At 38.0% G+C, this 16,860-nt stretch overlaps 1 protein-coding gene across 1 annotated transcript in view; it reads right to left on the bottom strand.

Annotated features, from left to right (window-relative positions):
- POLA1 (DNA polymerase alpha 1, catalytic subunit) overlaps positions 1-16,860 on the bottom strand; it is a 187,236-nt gene that overhangs the window by 64,396 nt on the left and 105,980 nt on the right.

Genomic DNA, 16,860 nt, shown 5'->3' with positions numbered 1-16,860 from the left:
TTTAAACACAATTAATGGCAGACAACAAAGCTGGAGTCTTCTTGCTTCAAAATCCCACACTCTGCACACCGCAGTCATCCCTCCTTTGAAATCTACCAAAGCCTCTTCTCTTCTCCAGTTACAACAACACTAGCATACAACAGGAATATTTTATCCAGGTATGCAGACCATTCAGCAGGACGCTCCACTCCATTCAGCAAGACTTCTAATAAATTAAATATTTAAGTAAAATGCCATTTCTTGGCTTGCACTTTAGAGGGGAGAAACAGTTTTCTGTTTTCTGATGGCAGCCAGAAGCTTTCCTTTCTTCTTTTTTAAGTTTTTGAGGTTTTGTGGTTTTTATTCAGAAAGCTACCAAGACTTCAACATAAACTGATTCATTTAAGAAAATCTAGCATTTTGTCAAGTTAAAATGAAATAAAATCTGAGCCAAATTGCTCTATGTCAGCTCAGGGAGACAATGCAAAAGGCTTCTTTTAAGAGTATGCAAGAAGGAATGATTCCAGAACTGGAAAGGATGAACTTTTCATGCGAGGTTCAACCATAGGCTATAAACAATGCCACACCTCCTCCCTAAGAACCACAAAGATGCTTAAGGAATGGCAAAAGACAAAGGACAGAGTAGAACTCTTCCAAAGATTTTCCCAGCTTTTGGAAATAGGTCAAGGACCACCCTAATCACTCTTTCTGTATTCAGTAGTGAATAAATTAATGCATTAATGAGCCAAATGAACTTCATGAGCTTTACAAACCCATGTAAACTTTTAGCATCTGCAACATCCAGCAGAACGCCTATAAACGATATGAAAAAGCACTTTATTTTTCTTGAAAACACACACCCATGCACGCAGCTCCTCTTTTAAGGCTTTCCAGTTCTTGCATCAGGAGAGACTAGGGATAATCACTCTGCATTCACCTTCTTTGTACCACTCATGATTTCACAGACCTCCATCACATCACCTTCAATCAAAGTCTTTTCCAAACCACAGTCCTAATTTACTTAGTTGTTCCTTGCCTGGAAACCACTCCAAATCTTGGTTGCCCTTCTCTGAATCTCTCTCAGGTCTTTTTGGAAATGAGGGAGTGGTGGAAAATGGGACAAGTGGGGAGGAAGATGAAACCAGTACTGCACACTGTATTCCAGATACTGACGAACATGAATTTATACAGGAACAAAATGGTATTTTCCATCTTGTTCTCTGCTCCTTTCTCTCCTCAAGTTCTGTCTGCCTAGAGCCCGCTACCAAGCATTTGGGCATTGAGCAGTCATATCCAGAAAGATATTTTTTATTTTTTAAGAATTATAATCTTCCCTACTAGGTCAATACATACACTGGACACAAAATTAAGATTAGGTTTTCAGCATTTCTTCACTTCACCTTACTTGGCAGAGCATTTAAGCTTCTGTTGTTAACTGAGAAGTCAACTTAGTGTTCCTGCAACTGTTCTCAAGGAGTTCCTGCTTTTACTACCCTGAGCAGCTCAGCCCTGTCAAACTGCATTTCAGACTATTGGCTGGTGATGTCTCTGCTGGGAATAGTAACTGGTTAATTTTGCCCGTTTCCAAATTTTTTGTCACTCCTGCAAAGAAGTTAAATCCAACCATACCTGGATTCCTGGTACTTTGACAGAAATGTTATGAATCAGAGGACAACTCAAAATATTGCTTGCTTCCATTCACATTAGCTCTTTGACAAGCTGTCCAATTGTTATGTTCTGACAATGACTTCTACCTATTCCCACTTGGATTTCAACTTAAAAATATATTCTATAATAATTTCAGATGTACTTCAAGACTGTTTATCTTTTTAAGATGAAACCTCAAATCCTTTCCAAGTAACTTCATTTATTCCAGAGACCTCTCCTCTTTCACCATTTCTTCAGCCATGTCACATACTCAATATTATCCCACTGGTGCCAAATCCATCAGAACACTTCCTGCTGCCCTTGCAGAGCAGAGCTTTTATGTCCAAGTGGACAGACCAGAAAAACTTGTGGAGAACATCACAGCAATATTAATGTATGCAGCACTTGCTGAAGTGTTTAAGCTACAGTGAAGGAATGGAAAGAGAGCATTTACAGATGCACTTAGATTCATTTCACCCAACTCTGACATCTAAAGCCTGATATCCAGTTTAAGCTTTTCCATTCTTATCCATTAGCTTACCCTATGATCCATTTATAGTAAATGAAGGAAGAAAATGCATTTCCAAAAGCAATTCACCTAACAGATTTTGGGATGAGGAAATCCTCCCTGCTCCAGACCCTCTTAATAGTGTAAGGGGTTTTGGAAACAGTATGATCAGTGTATCTGATCACTAAGTGTGAACTTTATTGTTACATAGATCAGCAATATAAATGATGACATTTAAAACTGTACAGGGAGAAAATGTCAAGAATTCAAAAACCTGTGATTTGCTCTCTTGCACAACTGCCGCCCTAGCAGTCCTAATACCACTTTCTTTGTCATTGTCATATACAATTTATTTATGACAAATACTTCAGAACTGACATTAGCAACATAAGAAACTGTTCACCAACACATGGTTCACTGTGAGAAATCCTAACTGAGGGCCTGACCTAACAGACACCTGACCTGTGTCTTCTGAAGTCAGCTACACAAATGAGCCTCAAGTGAAAAAGACAGGCCTTGGCTCTGGTTTTGCAAATGAACTTAAGATTTCCTCTAAAAAAGATAGGTGTTTATTATGTGGTCTGACACTGATTAAATAACTCAGTTTAAACAGACATGGAATAACCTTCTACCAAAAAAGCTACTCATTGAGATCTTCAGGCATTCACCTACATGAGTACTAATAGTATCATTAGAGCCACTGTGAGGGAAGAATCAAAAACATTTTTGTAAGGATAATGAATTCTCACAGATCTTGCATTAAGTTAATTTTTTAGAGACAAAAGACATGCTCTGTTTGGAAATTTGTTTATTCTGTGGCATCTCTACCTCCTATGAAACATCTGGTAGCAATCTGACATAAACAGCACCTTAAAATACACAGCCAGGCAGGGGAGGTGTGGAGAGTGTCCTCACCCATTCCAAAACCCTCCTGTTGAAGAGCTTAATTTTTTCAGCTGTAACTATGAAAAGATTCTGTGTGCACAAAGAGAACATTCATGACTCAAAACATATTAAATGACTACATCTGAACTTTGAAGCAATTTGTTATATTAGAAAAACAAATAATGGAAACTGTCAGATACTAAAATATTTTGTTAGGGAATGCAAGTGCAACTGAAAAAACAAAGCCTGGAATGGGAGCAGCATCCCAGCTTCAGCTGAGCAGAATACTCAAAAATAGACAACCATGAAAATAATGTATGATAAAACTAACTGTGTTTTCTGCCATCTATTGGCCTTTTTAGCTAACAATTATGAAACAAAGGACTACACCACTCACAAGGTACAGCTTCTACTGTCTTACAAGAGAATGCATAGAAGGTCCTCTCAAACTACCACTGAATAATTTGAAGCAAGTTTCTTTATGCAATTGTTTCAGTCTAATGCAGTCACTGTTGAAGAAAGCACTGGGAGATTCTGCTGGTCACAAAAAACAGGTGAAAAAAGACTGAAAATCCCCTGACTTAACTAAAAAACCATAGCTTAGGATAAAAATAAACACTTAAATTCAACAGCTAACTATTATGCTTGTTTTCAGCTACTAAGAAATAATGATCAAAACATACAAGTTTTACTGAGCAGCACATTTCTCAATAAACTATATTCAAAAAATGAAGATTTAAGTTATTGCCTACAATAAAATGCCCAAATGTGTTGAGTAAATACTAACAAACTGGATGTCACTTCAATTCATACAGAATACAGCTAATGTCATTTGTATAGACTTCCCACCAGTTATAATTAAAAGTAAAGAGGTCTTTTCTTCTTTGTCACCTCTCTATTCAGGCCTTATTTGCGTTTGTTTGTACTTGCTATCTGTTAATCTCTCGTAACAAATGACAACAATAACTGTTACTATTATGCATGGAAATTAAACATGTAGATAACTGTGTGAAGGGAGCTATTTTTGAAAAAAGCAGTATTAGAAACATGTAGCTCTTTATGTCTCCTGTTTTGCTTTGATAATTAAGCCATAGCCTTGATTTCTTTTAAACAAAAAACTTTTCCATGGTCATGCATGTTGCAATCAAATTCAATACATGCATTATGTTCTGATTCAATCTGTTCAAGTGCATTATTGTTAACCCTTATTTGATCCATGCCTGTCATCTTCACTGACCAAACAAAACCAATCCTTCATTTCCCAGCAGCTATCACTGAGTCTGTAAATTAATTTGTAGTACATCAAACAAAATCATAATAGGGAACCTTCAGCTTTGTTCTATTTCGTATCTGCAACACCGTGGGAAATGAAATAAAAGTTGACAGAGGGGAAAAAAAAGCAACTAGGGTTTCCAAACATCCTGCCCACAAATGCTCAGTTCATTTTAAAATATAAAAAAGTATGTGAAAAAACCCTGAAATAAAGCACAATATAAAAGAAAATCCCTGAAGAGCATTAAGTCCATGAACTGTAGCTAATAGGGAGAAACTTGCAAGTCAAAAGTAATTTTTGTTTCTTTGTAAAATTGTTCTTGAGAATTAGCCTCTCCCATTCTAATGATCAACAAGCATTAGAAATATTACCCCAAAATACAGAGGCAAGTGGTTTTGCAACAGCCTTTCAAACAGAAGATGCAGGGGTCAACAACATGCATTTACTGAGCTTTATCTTAATAATTTTTACAAATTACATTTGACAATGTAGCTTGGTTGCCTGCTACAGCAGAGGACTGAATGTGCTTCCCTAAGACACTTGAGTTCTGCATCTGCTCCTGCCTTCAGACAGTCTGGATACTGAGGCACTACCACACTTTAAAAGTTCATGTGGAATGAAAAAATGTCCTGGTAAAAAGCAGAAAGCTGCAAGCACTGAAAATCATTCAGAAGTCACTGTCAGTTCCTTGGAGTTGAATTTACTTGTCATCCACGCCTGCTTCTCTGCAACCTTCCTCCCCACTGAAGACAGTATTAAGGTGGATTTTGGAAAATGGGATCTTGGTGGATGATGCCCAGTCTCAGATGGCTGGCATATCTGAGAACAGCCCAAAGCCATGTCTCCAGCACTGCAGAGCTGAAGTTATCACCTTACACCATCAAATCCACCAGAAGGGAAGCACAGGAACCCAACCTGAACACGCTGTCCTGGTCAGCCAGCTTAAGCCTGCTGCTCATGCCACTGATCAGCAAACCAGTTTTTGGAAAGCTGAATTTGAGAGAAAATGCAATGAAGATTTGCTGATCCAGGTACCACTGTGAGTTGCTAATCAGGACACTTTCAGTTCACACTGGCCTTTCTTTTCATACTACTCTTACAAAAAGATATTTCCACTCATTCCAAGACCAGAAGCTCCAAAACCTGCTTTCCTGACAACATCCATTATTATGGATTGTATTGCCTAACAGGGCAAATCTGTCTGAAGTGCCCTGAAATCGTCTGGAAGGATGATCCACCTCATTACTGGATACATAATCAAATCTATTGATCCCCCCCAAGCAGTATTAAAAGACAGATGATTTTATGAAGTTAAATCAGGCAACATTATGGCAACAGAGGACTTAACTCAGTGACCTGAAAGTTATGAGTTCCAACTGCAATAATTTGTTCCACACGTGTGGTATGTTCTCCCTGTCTGTGTCTTCTGTAAATAGCTAAGTGTTTGGGGGAACAGACACACTTTCCTAGTAGTAGACAACATGTCAGGAACTAGAACCACAACCTCTGTTTGCATGTTCTTTGGCCAATGGTTTCACTATCAGTAGTAACTACATCTTTTGAGAATTACATCATGATTTTACACTACCAACGTGAAAGGTGATATGAATATTGACTTGAAGATGAGCTCTTGCTGTAAAGTCAGGAAAGTTTTTCTGCTGCATACTTTGAAGTAATTTCAACTTCTAATCTGCTTTCTTGCCTGTTCAGGACAAAGAAACACTCTAGTAACAATGCATCTGCCCCACCTCGGTGAGACATCAGCAGCAATGAAAGTCTGAATGATAGGGCGAGAGCTAGTGTCATGCACTGGAATTTCAGCAGACAGAGCAGACCTGAGTGACACCTATCTGCCACTGCTACAATGCCAAGAAGAAACCCCTTCAGGTGAGGAATGCTATCATAAGCAGTGAAATAACACTCCACCAGAAAACTCAACCCACTTAGTAATGTGAATCATAGAATCATTAGAGGGAAAGATCTCTAAGCTCAGAGACCAACCATTACCCCAGCAGCCCAGCTGCCACATCCACACACCTTTTGAACACTTCCAGGGATGGTGATTCCACCACTTCAGTGAATTTCAGCATAGCTTAGGTTCCTCAAGCAACACCCCACATTTTTGTGGGGAAATACACCCGATTAAAACCTCACAGGATGCACTGTTATAAACAAACCAATTCTACTGCTGCTGACACAAGAAGAAAGTCACAGACTCATGTAACTTTTGAAAGGGTTTTTCCAGATGGAGGACTTGCTGAGGTCAGAACTGGCACAGTCAGAGACTCACACCTCTCTCCTGCAGGAACAGTGACTCTGCAGTGCCCTGGTGCTTGCCTGCTCTGTGCACTTCATCCTGAATGTCCCTCCAGAGCAAGCACAAAGACACATCAGGGAGCTGCCTGAATTATCCTATGGATGGAGGAACTGACCTGTGAGAGCACCAAAGCAGAGCCAGTGTGGCACACTCTGATCAGGAGGGCTCCTCACAGGTGACATCCTCAGACATCTGACTTTGTCAAGTCTGTGTGTCCCCCCACAGCCTGAGGGGACACGGCCACTCCTCTGGAACTTGCAGCTACTACTGGAAACTACCTGGAGATGAGATCATCTGAATTTATATAGGACTGGATGGACATACGAAAGGGACACCTCATGATGCTTAAAAGCCCACACTCTCACCCTCCTCTTTGGGCACAGGAAAGAAAGCACGAAGTAAATTCTTCATAAAGGCAAAATTCTGAGATAATTTTATCAGAAAAAAAATTTTTGAGGGAAACAAAAATAATGTGCTGCCACAGAAGAGCATAACATATCTGGAAAATGAGTCATCAGGCTTCCCTTCTTCCTTCCCCCCAAATGACCACCATCAGAAATTAAGTATTATAAAGGAGCATCTTATCTGTTTTGGCATTTCTCCTATCAAGGAAAATAATTACTTATCCTTGATAAGTAATAAACAGTCACACTATTTACAAGAATCATGCAGACCAACCCTAAAAAATGGAGTAATGAAGTTAAAAGCAATCACTGATGCAGAATTCTGGGTCAGCAACTTTTCAGGATCCTTCAAAGCTTGGTATTTTTCCAAGCAAATCAGTTACCAAGCACTAAGGAAAATATGTATCTGTGACACCATGAGAAAGATCTCAATTTACCTGTGAAGGAAGTCCAGGGGACTTGTAAATCCTCTTCCATTAGAGAGCTTGGACATATTGAGATCTCAAAGTAGCATACAGAGAGATATTGGTATTGATGTATCAGGCATTCCAGCCTTTTTTTCACTTCAACAAAAAAAATTGATGGAGAAGCTCTCTCCACTTCTTTAATATGTTACTATTATGTAGTAACATATTAACATATGTTAATATGTTACTACAGCTGTACTAAACCAAAAGCCCTAATGTTATGTTCAAGAGCTATCTCATTCAGACATATCTCTCCCATGCTAGAGAAGAGATATGTCTGAACTCCATCTGAGAATTTTAAAATGTCAAAGAATTCCACAGCAAAGAGCATGTGCAAAGTCTCTCTGTCAGGCATAATTGAAACTTGAAAGTCAAAAACATCTTAGTTCTAAGTTGAAATATTTGTACTCCAATATGAGTATATAAGACAAAGATGATTTTCAAGAATATTTTAAGGTTTTATACCACTGTAACATTTAATCATCTCTGAATAACAAATTCCTTTGATATTTTACAGACTCTTCACATAAATTGTTTTATAAAAGGAGCTGGGTCAAGAGTCCACTATTGATGCTAGCTGACTGGGGCTTTTATCTTTTTAAGTGGAATAGGTACCATGTTAAACATGCTGGCAAGCTTCTTGCAGCTAGAAGATATTGCAGCATATGCTTAGAATGGTGGAACATCTTAGGTTAGCATGAATTCTTTATACATTTACCCTACAGCTTCAATCCCTTACCCAGGGAATGCTGATTCTGTGTTCTCTGGTATTTTGTTAGGAGTTCTGCACATTTTGGCAACGCAAATAGTTTTAGAACTATTACAGTAACAACAACTGAAATTAGTTCCTGGAATTTATACATACAGCTAACTATAATGCATTAAGAGACCTGATCACAGATCCAGCATATGGTATATGACTATTCAGATCATAATAGAAGGACCTATTTTATCAACTCACTCTTGGCCATTGACTTCATATTAACTTTTCTTTTTCTGTACAAAAATACTGTAGCTAGCTTCTCATCCAGAAAAAAACAGGTTACATTTCCCAGCAAGAGTATTTTTAGTCTGATGTTACCTGATCATCCAATTTAGGGAAAATGTAAACAGTGACCACAGCATTTCACACTCCATTTCATGCTGCCTCACTTCAATGGAAGTTGGACGATACGAATTCGATTGCTTTTCTAAGCATTTCCTTATTTTCAGAGCCTCTTGAATTTTGGCCTGTATAACTGATCAGAATTCAGCTGTGGGATGGAGTGGATAACAAAAACTCATATAAAGAAAGGAAATTCTTTTCCTGGAGGTTCACTCTCCTCCTCAGAATTCCACATTATCCAGGGTGATGAACAGACAGACGTGATCTCTTAGGAAAAATACAAAACTGTCTGTTAAATGAAAGATGAAATGAGGAAATATGCTTTTGAAAGTGTATTACTTGAAAGCAGTACAGGTCCTGCAGAAGACTGGTTATATATCCAGTATTATTATCACAGGGCCCACATTAAAGGATGCTGTCAGCCAGTAACTTCCTAGTGGAAGGCAAGCGATCACTTTAACACTCAGTGCTGGCAATGGAGGACACCCACTCCAAAATATTCCTGTTCTCACAGACACTCATATCTATTGTCCCACTTCCCCACTGGAAAACTGCCACCCCAAAGGCACCTGGCATCAATGGGAACTACACCTTCACAGGACCAGACAGAAGGACCAAAGCAACTACACAAACTGCCATTGAAGGCAATGTAGCTACAGGGACTTGCTACCTTAAAAAAGCATGAATGAGGACATAAACACTACCTGAGATTCTCAGAACACAAAATATCCTCCTATCTTAAAAAAGCTGGTGATGCTAGAATGGTAAAAGCTGTGATGGAGATTCCAGGTGGCCATTTGAGAAGTGAAGCTGCCAAGTGCACTGATCTAAAATATCAAAAATACTCCCCTTTGAATTTTATAGAAAATGGCCAGAAATTTGAGAGGATTTAACCCAAAACAAAATTCTGTACCCATAGCATACTTTTTAGGATTTCCTTCAGAATATGCATGTCTCCCAGTCCAACCAGCAATGCTTCTGGTGTGAGATATGCAACTGTTGTGAGACAAAGTCAGCCACAGAACATCAAATGCCTGTTTAGATGCTACCAAAACTGAAAGTCTGCAGAGTTTCAAGAATGGTATTTTGTAATTCTGAATATTTCAAAATAATAGAACTTTAATTGCATTCTAATCCATATCTGGAAAAAATAAAAGGAGGAAGCCATCTAAGATCAAAAGAAAACTTCATTATTTTCAAGAAAATATTATTCTCAGCACTGTCATACCAATTTTATCACTAAAAGTATTGGAGGTGTGTGTATGTGATCAAAGCAAGAGATAACTGAAGACGCAAGAAATGCACCCTAGTCTTCTTCCCCCCTCCCCCAAGAACTGAAACACTCAAGCTAACATCAAAAATGTTTTAAACAAAATTATCAAACAAGACATAAGTGAAAAATATCTTGTAGGTCAATGTAAGAGTTTTACATGCTATTAAAAATTGATTTTTTTAAGATACCTTTAGATGTACACTCACACGTCATTTCATAAAAGTTATTTGAAACTTATTGATCTCATTTGTGCAAAGCCCAGGCTCCATCATCAGCCTGCTGAAAGGATAATAGAGCACTCCAAACCCTTGTGATAGATTTGATGCAAACAGTGGCCCTCATTTTAGTACATGTAATAGCACCACAAGTGGACAAATTCCAACTTTAACAGTTGTACATTACAAACTAAATTAGCAAATATGTTCTGCTTTACTTCACATCAAATCCAATACCTTGGTCTTCTTACCTCCACTAAAATAAGGTTCTAGGCACCAAAACATGCCACAAAAGATTAAAAAGTCTTCTCAGGCTAACACACCACTCACAAAGAGACCCAGCTATTACCAACAATTTTATTTCACTTAAGACAAACTGAAAGCAGCTCAAATGGACTTTGAGCAAGCAACTGAGAGAGGACATACTTAAAATGACTACACATGGAAAACTAAATTGAGAAAAGGATGAGTGAAAGAAGCCTTATGGATTTCTGTACCGAGAGTGAAAACCCCTGGAAGGATATTTAAGTCCATTCTGCCAAAATACTCTCCCTATTCACACAACTCAAAGGAAGCCATATTCTTAGGCTACAATAGGTCACAACTAAGTACAGTACCTTGCTTCAGAAAGAATTTTGCTTTGTCTGTCAACTATCAACAAAGCACAAAGAGCTCATACAGCCCATCCATGCATTGCTTGTCAAGGAGTCTAGCAACATACAAACAGTAAGAACTGAAAAGATTTCTTAAAAACTATGCCTCTTGTTTGGTTGGACAGCTAAAAACACTCTACTGCCCCCAGTCATTACACAATTCTGTTATCTTCCTTCTAACCTCAAATTTTTGTACATTGCTTGAATTTTTCAGATTTGTCGTGTTCAACTTCCTGCAAAACATCAGATGTAAGATAGAACACAAAGGTTTTCCTCACATACATGGCACCTACAGTAAGATTCGTCAACTCTAGTATAAATATCAGGCTGATATCAACAAAAAAAGATTGTTTATATGAAGCATTTATCTTTGCAATTTGGTTATGAACATCTCTGAATGCTGAAGGAGTTAACAGAGTTCCAAAAACTTCAGAAGTGGTAACACATGTACGTGGGTATGTAAGTTCAGAGGAGCTCAAAAGAGTTAAAGGTAATGGCAGAGAAAGGGGTCTCAGGAGTCTGGTCACCTTAAACTAGAGAACTTTAAAGCATCACTAAGCAGTGTTTGTTCATTTAAGTTTAATTATTTTCTCCTTGAGAAAGGCACTAATGAAACTGAATATCTTTCATGGTCTCGAAGAGCAGTCTGAATGGTCTGTAAACAGGACTGGGGGCAGACGAGAGAACTGGCTGAGCCAGGGGGTTGCTAGGTGATGCACAATGTAAACCCACAAACTTGTTCAGGTTTACTTTGCTTTCATGCTGCTCTCACGCAGGCTCTCCAAAGTTTTAAGAATTAATTTCCAGGTAGCTATTTAAAAAACAAGAAGTAGAAATAATTAAAAAAGAAAACTCCTTAATCCTCCTCACCTCTTCCCTCTCTTCCCCTGCCATCCCCCCCCAGAATGATAAAGGAAAGACAAAAGAAAATTCACAGAACTAAAGTGCAGGAAACCATTCCTTCTATATACTTGTATTTAACTGTTGAAGACTGGTCATTATGAAAAACTTTAATATTTTCTGCTTGATTTTTGCTCCTGTAAATGTAAATAAAAATGAATTCTGGAACAATACATTGAGCCTTTAAAACACTTAAACTGAATGCACAGTCTTATTTACTAACATTTCCACCAGAGATTACAAAAGCAAACTTTTCAGTCCAGCCATGCACTCCTACCTCCACCCTTTTCAGAGCTGTGGTTATTTTTTTTCTCCCCTAAAGTATCTGATCAGAGATTGTCCGGTAAGAGCACTTTATTAGATCATCAGTCAGAGGGTTTTACAAGCACCAAGAGCTATGGGCTCAAATGCAGCACATCAGTTTTAATAGCCCAAGGTCTAATAGTAAACTGCAGATACTGCTGAGAACTTTCCATGCACTGAACTCTTGAAAAAGCACCATCTCTCAAGCTTAAATGCAGCTGCCTCTTTCAATGCCGCAAATGGGTAAATTTGACAAAAAAGCCACCATTAAGACTACATGAAAGGCTCAAGACAACATCCTTTCAATGCTTTGTACTTCAGTAATCAGATGTACTTACTCACCCCCTCCCCCAAACCCGATCAAGAACTATTTCTGAATGGTAGGAAATAATTCCACTTTGTACATCTTTTAGTTAATCAAGACTTTCTATTCAGCAATTTGACCTTTTGTTCAAAACAGGATTATCAGTTTTTTCGCCAGTTACCAAGGGCGACTCGCATGGTGAACATAATTGCAATAATTTGCAAAACACCATGGCAACCCACATTACAACTAGGTAAATACTGGTCTTTTGTGCTACATTGTTATTTTCAGAGATGCTGAAGTCAAAGAACGAATGACAAATGAACACAAAATTTATATTTGCTTTGTCTCAAAAGAGAAGAAAATTGATAACAAGAATTGGGGGGAAACCGACTACAGCTGTAATTTCTAACTTGATTAATTAGGATGGTAACAGTCCTTAACAGTATATTCAACAAACAGCCCTGACTTAGTCTCTCCACCCACCTCTCTCTCTTTCTACACTACTACCACTAACCCCCACCCCAGACAAATTTTTTCAGCTAGGAGAACAAACAACTCCATTTGCTCTTTTCTTCAACTTAATGGAATCCTTAATTACAGAATATTGTTCTCCTGCTCTTCATTACACTGAAAACTGAAAGTGAGAGAGAGAGGAGGAGGAGGAGGAGGAAGACTGTGCCAAGCAGACAGGGTAGCTACAGTCATCCTCCCTGCCTTTGCTTTTTTTGTCCGTAGCAGACCTAAAGATGAGATGGCATTTTTTGTGGGGGTTTTTTTCCCCCTCTTTTTAATATTAGCAGCTGTTGTACAGCAAATAATTAAGTAAACTAGTGCTCAAGTTCTCTCCTGGCAGCATAAATAAGACATGAAAGCTTAAGTCAAGTCATGATTAAAATCCAAATCAGAGAGGAAACAGCTGCTTAAAATGAAAAAAAAAAAAAATCTTAAAATTATCAGACTGGGTGGCTTCTAACAGAATACCTACAGTATTAAAACATTTTCCAATGGATAAAATTGTAATATACAATAAATTAATATTTTAAAACTTTATTTCTTTACAATTGTAAAGAACTTACTGTTACACTATAGTTTACAGTATAGGCTTCTAGTAAGATTACAAGAAATCACATTAAAACCAAATTCTGAGAAATATCTTGGAAATACAGAGAAGTAATTTTGCCTAAGAAAAAAAAATCACTGAGAACAGTGTTACCAATGGATGTCACAATGAATTTGCTATATTTTACTGGAACACAAGTTCTGTGCTGAAACATTTATTATGCCACAGTGAGCTGACTGAATAGTTGAGAGCTTAATTTTCATTTTATCATTAATAAAAACAAGCTATGCCTTTATACAGACCAAATCCTGTCACCAGATGTATGCATATGCTCCTTGTGAAATGCAATGGCACCCTTTACCAACAGATTTCCACATACAGAGTGGATGAGAAATACATTAAGCTCAAGAAGCCTGAAATCAGAAGCCAGGGTAATCCTCATCTCAGCTCACTGTATGTACAAATCATGTGTCAATTTAAAGGGCCATATCTATATTTTAATTCTTTTGAAAGTACTGGATTGCCTTTACAATAAAACAGGCTTTTGAAGTGAAAAAGAGCTACTGCTGCATCCCTATGTGCCAGGAACACTGGAAAGAGTATGCAGTAAAATGAAAGAAATGAAAACAAAGTGCTAAAGTCAACTGAAGGTAGCCCCAGGGTGCTGAAATGCACCAGTGCCACTACAGAGATCCCCTGAGCTGCTGGACAAGCCACTTCCAGTTCACTGAGCAGACCCACAAGCAGTGAGCACTCAGGAATCACTTTAGACCCAAGTGCAACCTGAAAGTTCTTCTTCAGGCAGTTACTCAGTACTATACACTGAAAAAACAAGTCCTTCGATGCACAAATTGGGCACCCAAACTTATGAACACATTCAATGTACATTCCCCTGTGCCTCATCTCTTTGACAAATAGAAATAATAATTGGCCTGTCGCTTAACACACAGCTCTTGTAAAGATGATTTTTAAGAGCCACTTGATCCTGCAGTAAGTGTGCCACAGAAAACTCCATGAGAAAATAAATAATCCTAGCCAAAGTTTCAGTGAGTGCATTCAATGAGGTCAAAGCATCCACTATGCAATGGAGAGAAACAAATACAGACCAGCTGCTCATCTAACCAGTGCTGTCTCACCTGTACACACTAAAAAAAACACAGAAAGGGATAACACCATACATAAATGATCTGCACTAAATTTAAGTAAGCATTATTCACTCTATATCTTCAACTTTCAAATGTCCAAACTCTGTAGTATCAGAATCTCTCTTCTATTTTTAAATTTTTTTAAAATCCATTCTTCTTCAAAACAGTGTTTAAAGGAATACACAGATTTTGCTTCTGGGAATAAACAGAGTAGCCCACAGTAACTTTCTATCTCCTCTGAAAGCACTGCATTATGCCCTGTGTGCCCCAACAGCAGAGGCAGGAAATATTTACGAATTTTCTCATGCTTTTCTTTTTCTATTCAACCAATCACATTCCAATATAACTGCTTGGTTTCTGTGCCCAAACTTTCACAGGCCATCTCCACCCACACCTGCCTCCTCATGCTATTTCAAGCCCATCTGCCCAGCCAGGTGCTTATCCAGCAGATACCATATTTGAATATTCTAATTCAACCAACTCCAGTCAATTCAGCTTCTTTGCTTTTAGTTTCATCTACAGTCACTTGGGTCCACTCCAATCTCATGTGCCATGTTCTAGTCTCTTCTCATCTACAGTCAATTCTTGCAAGCATTTTTGCATTGGTTTCTTGGTTTCATGGGGCTTTTCTTGGTTTTTAATTATTAATCATGCCTAGGTCCCTCCTCTACACTACAGATTTTTCTTAAAGTCCTGTAAAATTATCAAATCTAGATGGATTTTTCTTAGATGACAAAAGATAAACAAGAGAAAGGAAGAAAGAAGGATAAAATATCTACTCTTCCTCATAGCCAAATGTTAAAGACTTCAAAGCCATAGCAGCAAAATTTTGGGTGTGCAATGTCACCTGAATGACATTAACACTGCTTTAAGTGCAATGTCTTGAAATAGGGAAGTGATTATAATTCAAGCATGACTGAGGTCTTCAACTGAACTGATTTATATTGCAACAGATTTCCCCTCTCAGGACCTCACTAGGCAGGTTCATATACCAAGATGTTACATTTAAACTTACTTTTCTTGGAACTTTGATTTGGAATAATTAAACCAAATCTGTAGCATACTGTATTCTGAGGTCATAAACACAAACTGCCCTACTCCTAAACTCCACCTTACATGAGACTTTTCTTCCTGCTACCATTAATTAAACAAAGCATCAAACTTAGTTAAAAAATCTCAAAAAACCTTTTGTGAAGTATTATGGGATGGTCAGGCTTCCTCCTTGGTTTCTCCTCAGGTTTCCACTTCTGTAATTCCTCTCAACACCTGCCCAGAACTCTCCTCCAGCCTCCTTCAGTTGCTCTCAAACTTTGCCTTAGACCTGCCTATTTTTTTTGAAGAAGAAAGCTCCTGTCTTGCCTCCCTAATGACTTTGGCTTAATTTGCCTTTCCCACTACTGCCAGACTGCAGAGTTCCTCACTTCTTCAGAAGGGACTGATGCTCATATCACCTCCACGGTAATTACAAATTGCCTTCTGAGGGATATCTCCATACATGGCACACCACCTGCTCCAGACTGAGACAAGAGGTCAAAGGGAGATGGAATTTTAAGAGAGTTTATATATTTCCTATTAATAATTAAGAATTTCAAAGGATTATAAACTGAGTGTATCTGCTACTTGGTATAAAGAACTGATCTTCTGCAGCCAAGTGAATTCAGAAAGAAACAACAGCATCTCTGAAGAGCTGTTGTGGATTAGTTGAAGGCAGAAAAAACATGTTTCATTTAATTTTGAAAAAAATTTTAATCCATTTTAGGTTAAAATTCCAGCCAAGATTCAACTTTAGACAAATTATTTTGGCATTCAAAATAGCAAGGCAGACATCTAAAATGTGGCAATACTTAAAAATTTTACAACTTAATTTTTCAGAACTTATATCCAAGTAATACATGGTAAATTTTATTAAAATCTGCTTTGAGGCTAGTATGAAGAAAATCGGAAGGACAACGGTTCAGGGAGAACACAGCAGAAAGTGGGAGGTTTTGTGTGTTGTTTTTTTAAAAGCTCTTAAACTATTCTGGACACCAACTAAAGTAACCAGATGGACCTTTAAAATTGATGCTCCTGAGTAAGCACTAAAAAAAGCCAACTCAACAGAAATAAAGGCCTGTCATAAACCCATTGAACTAAAAAACATGAGCATGGAGAAGAGACTGACTGTTTTCTGTTGCTTCTGGTGACAGACACAGAAAGCAAAATAACACAACACTGCTGTTGCAGTGACTTTTTTTGTTTTAACCTAACACTCAAAATGGTTATTTATTAAATTACATCCAGTAAGAACAAGCTGCATAAAATCAGCATGTAAAGGATGATCCTTCAAATGAATTATGCTTTTGTTTTTTATAAAGGTTAGCTGCTACCAAGACCTGCAAGGCCCTTAAAGCCAACAGCTCAATACTGAAATTGTATGGCC

The sequence above is a fragment of the Melozone crissalis genome, unplaced genomic scaffold (assembly GCF_028551555.1).
Source record: "Melozone crissalis strain CALT ecotype California unplaced genomic scaffold, PUWL_Pcris_2 ptg000013l_1, whole genome shotgun sequence".
Lineage (NCBI taxonomy): Eukaryota > Metazoa > Chordata > Aves > Passeriformes > Passerellidae > Melozone > Melozone crissalis.
This window is presented reverse-complemented; position numbering and strand designations above follow the sequence as displayed.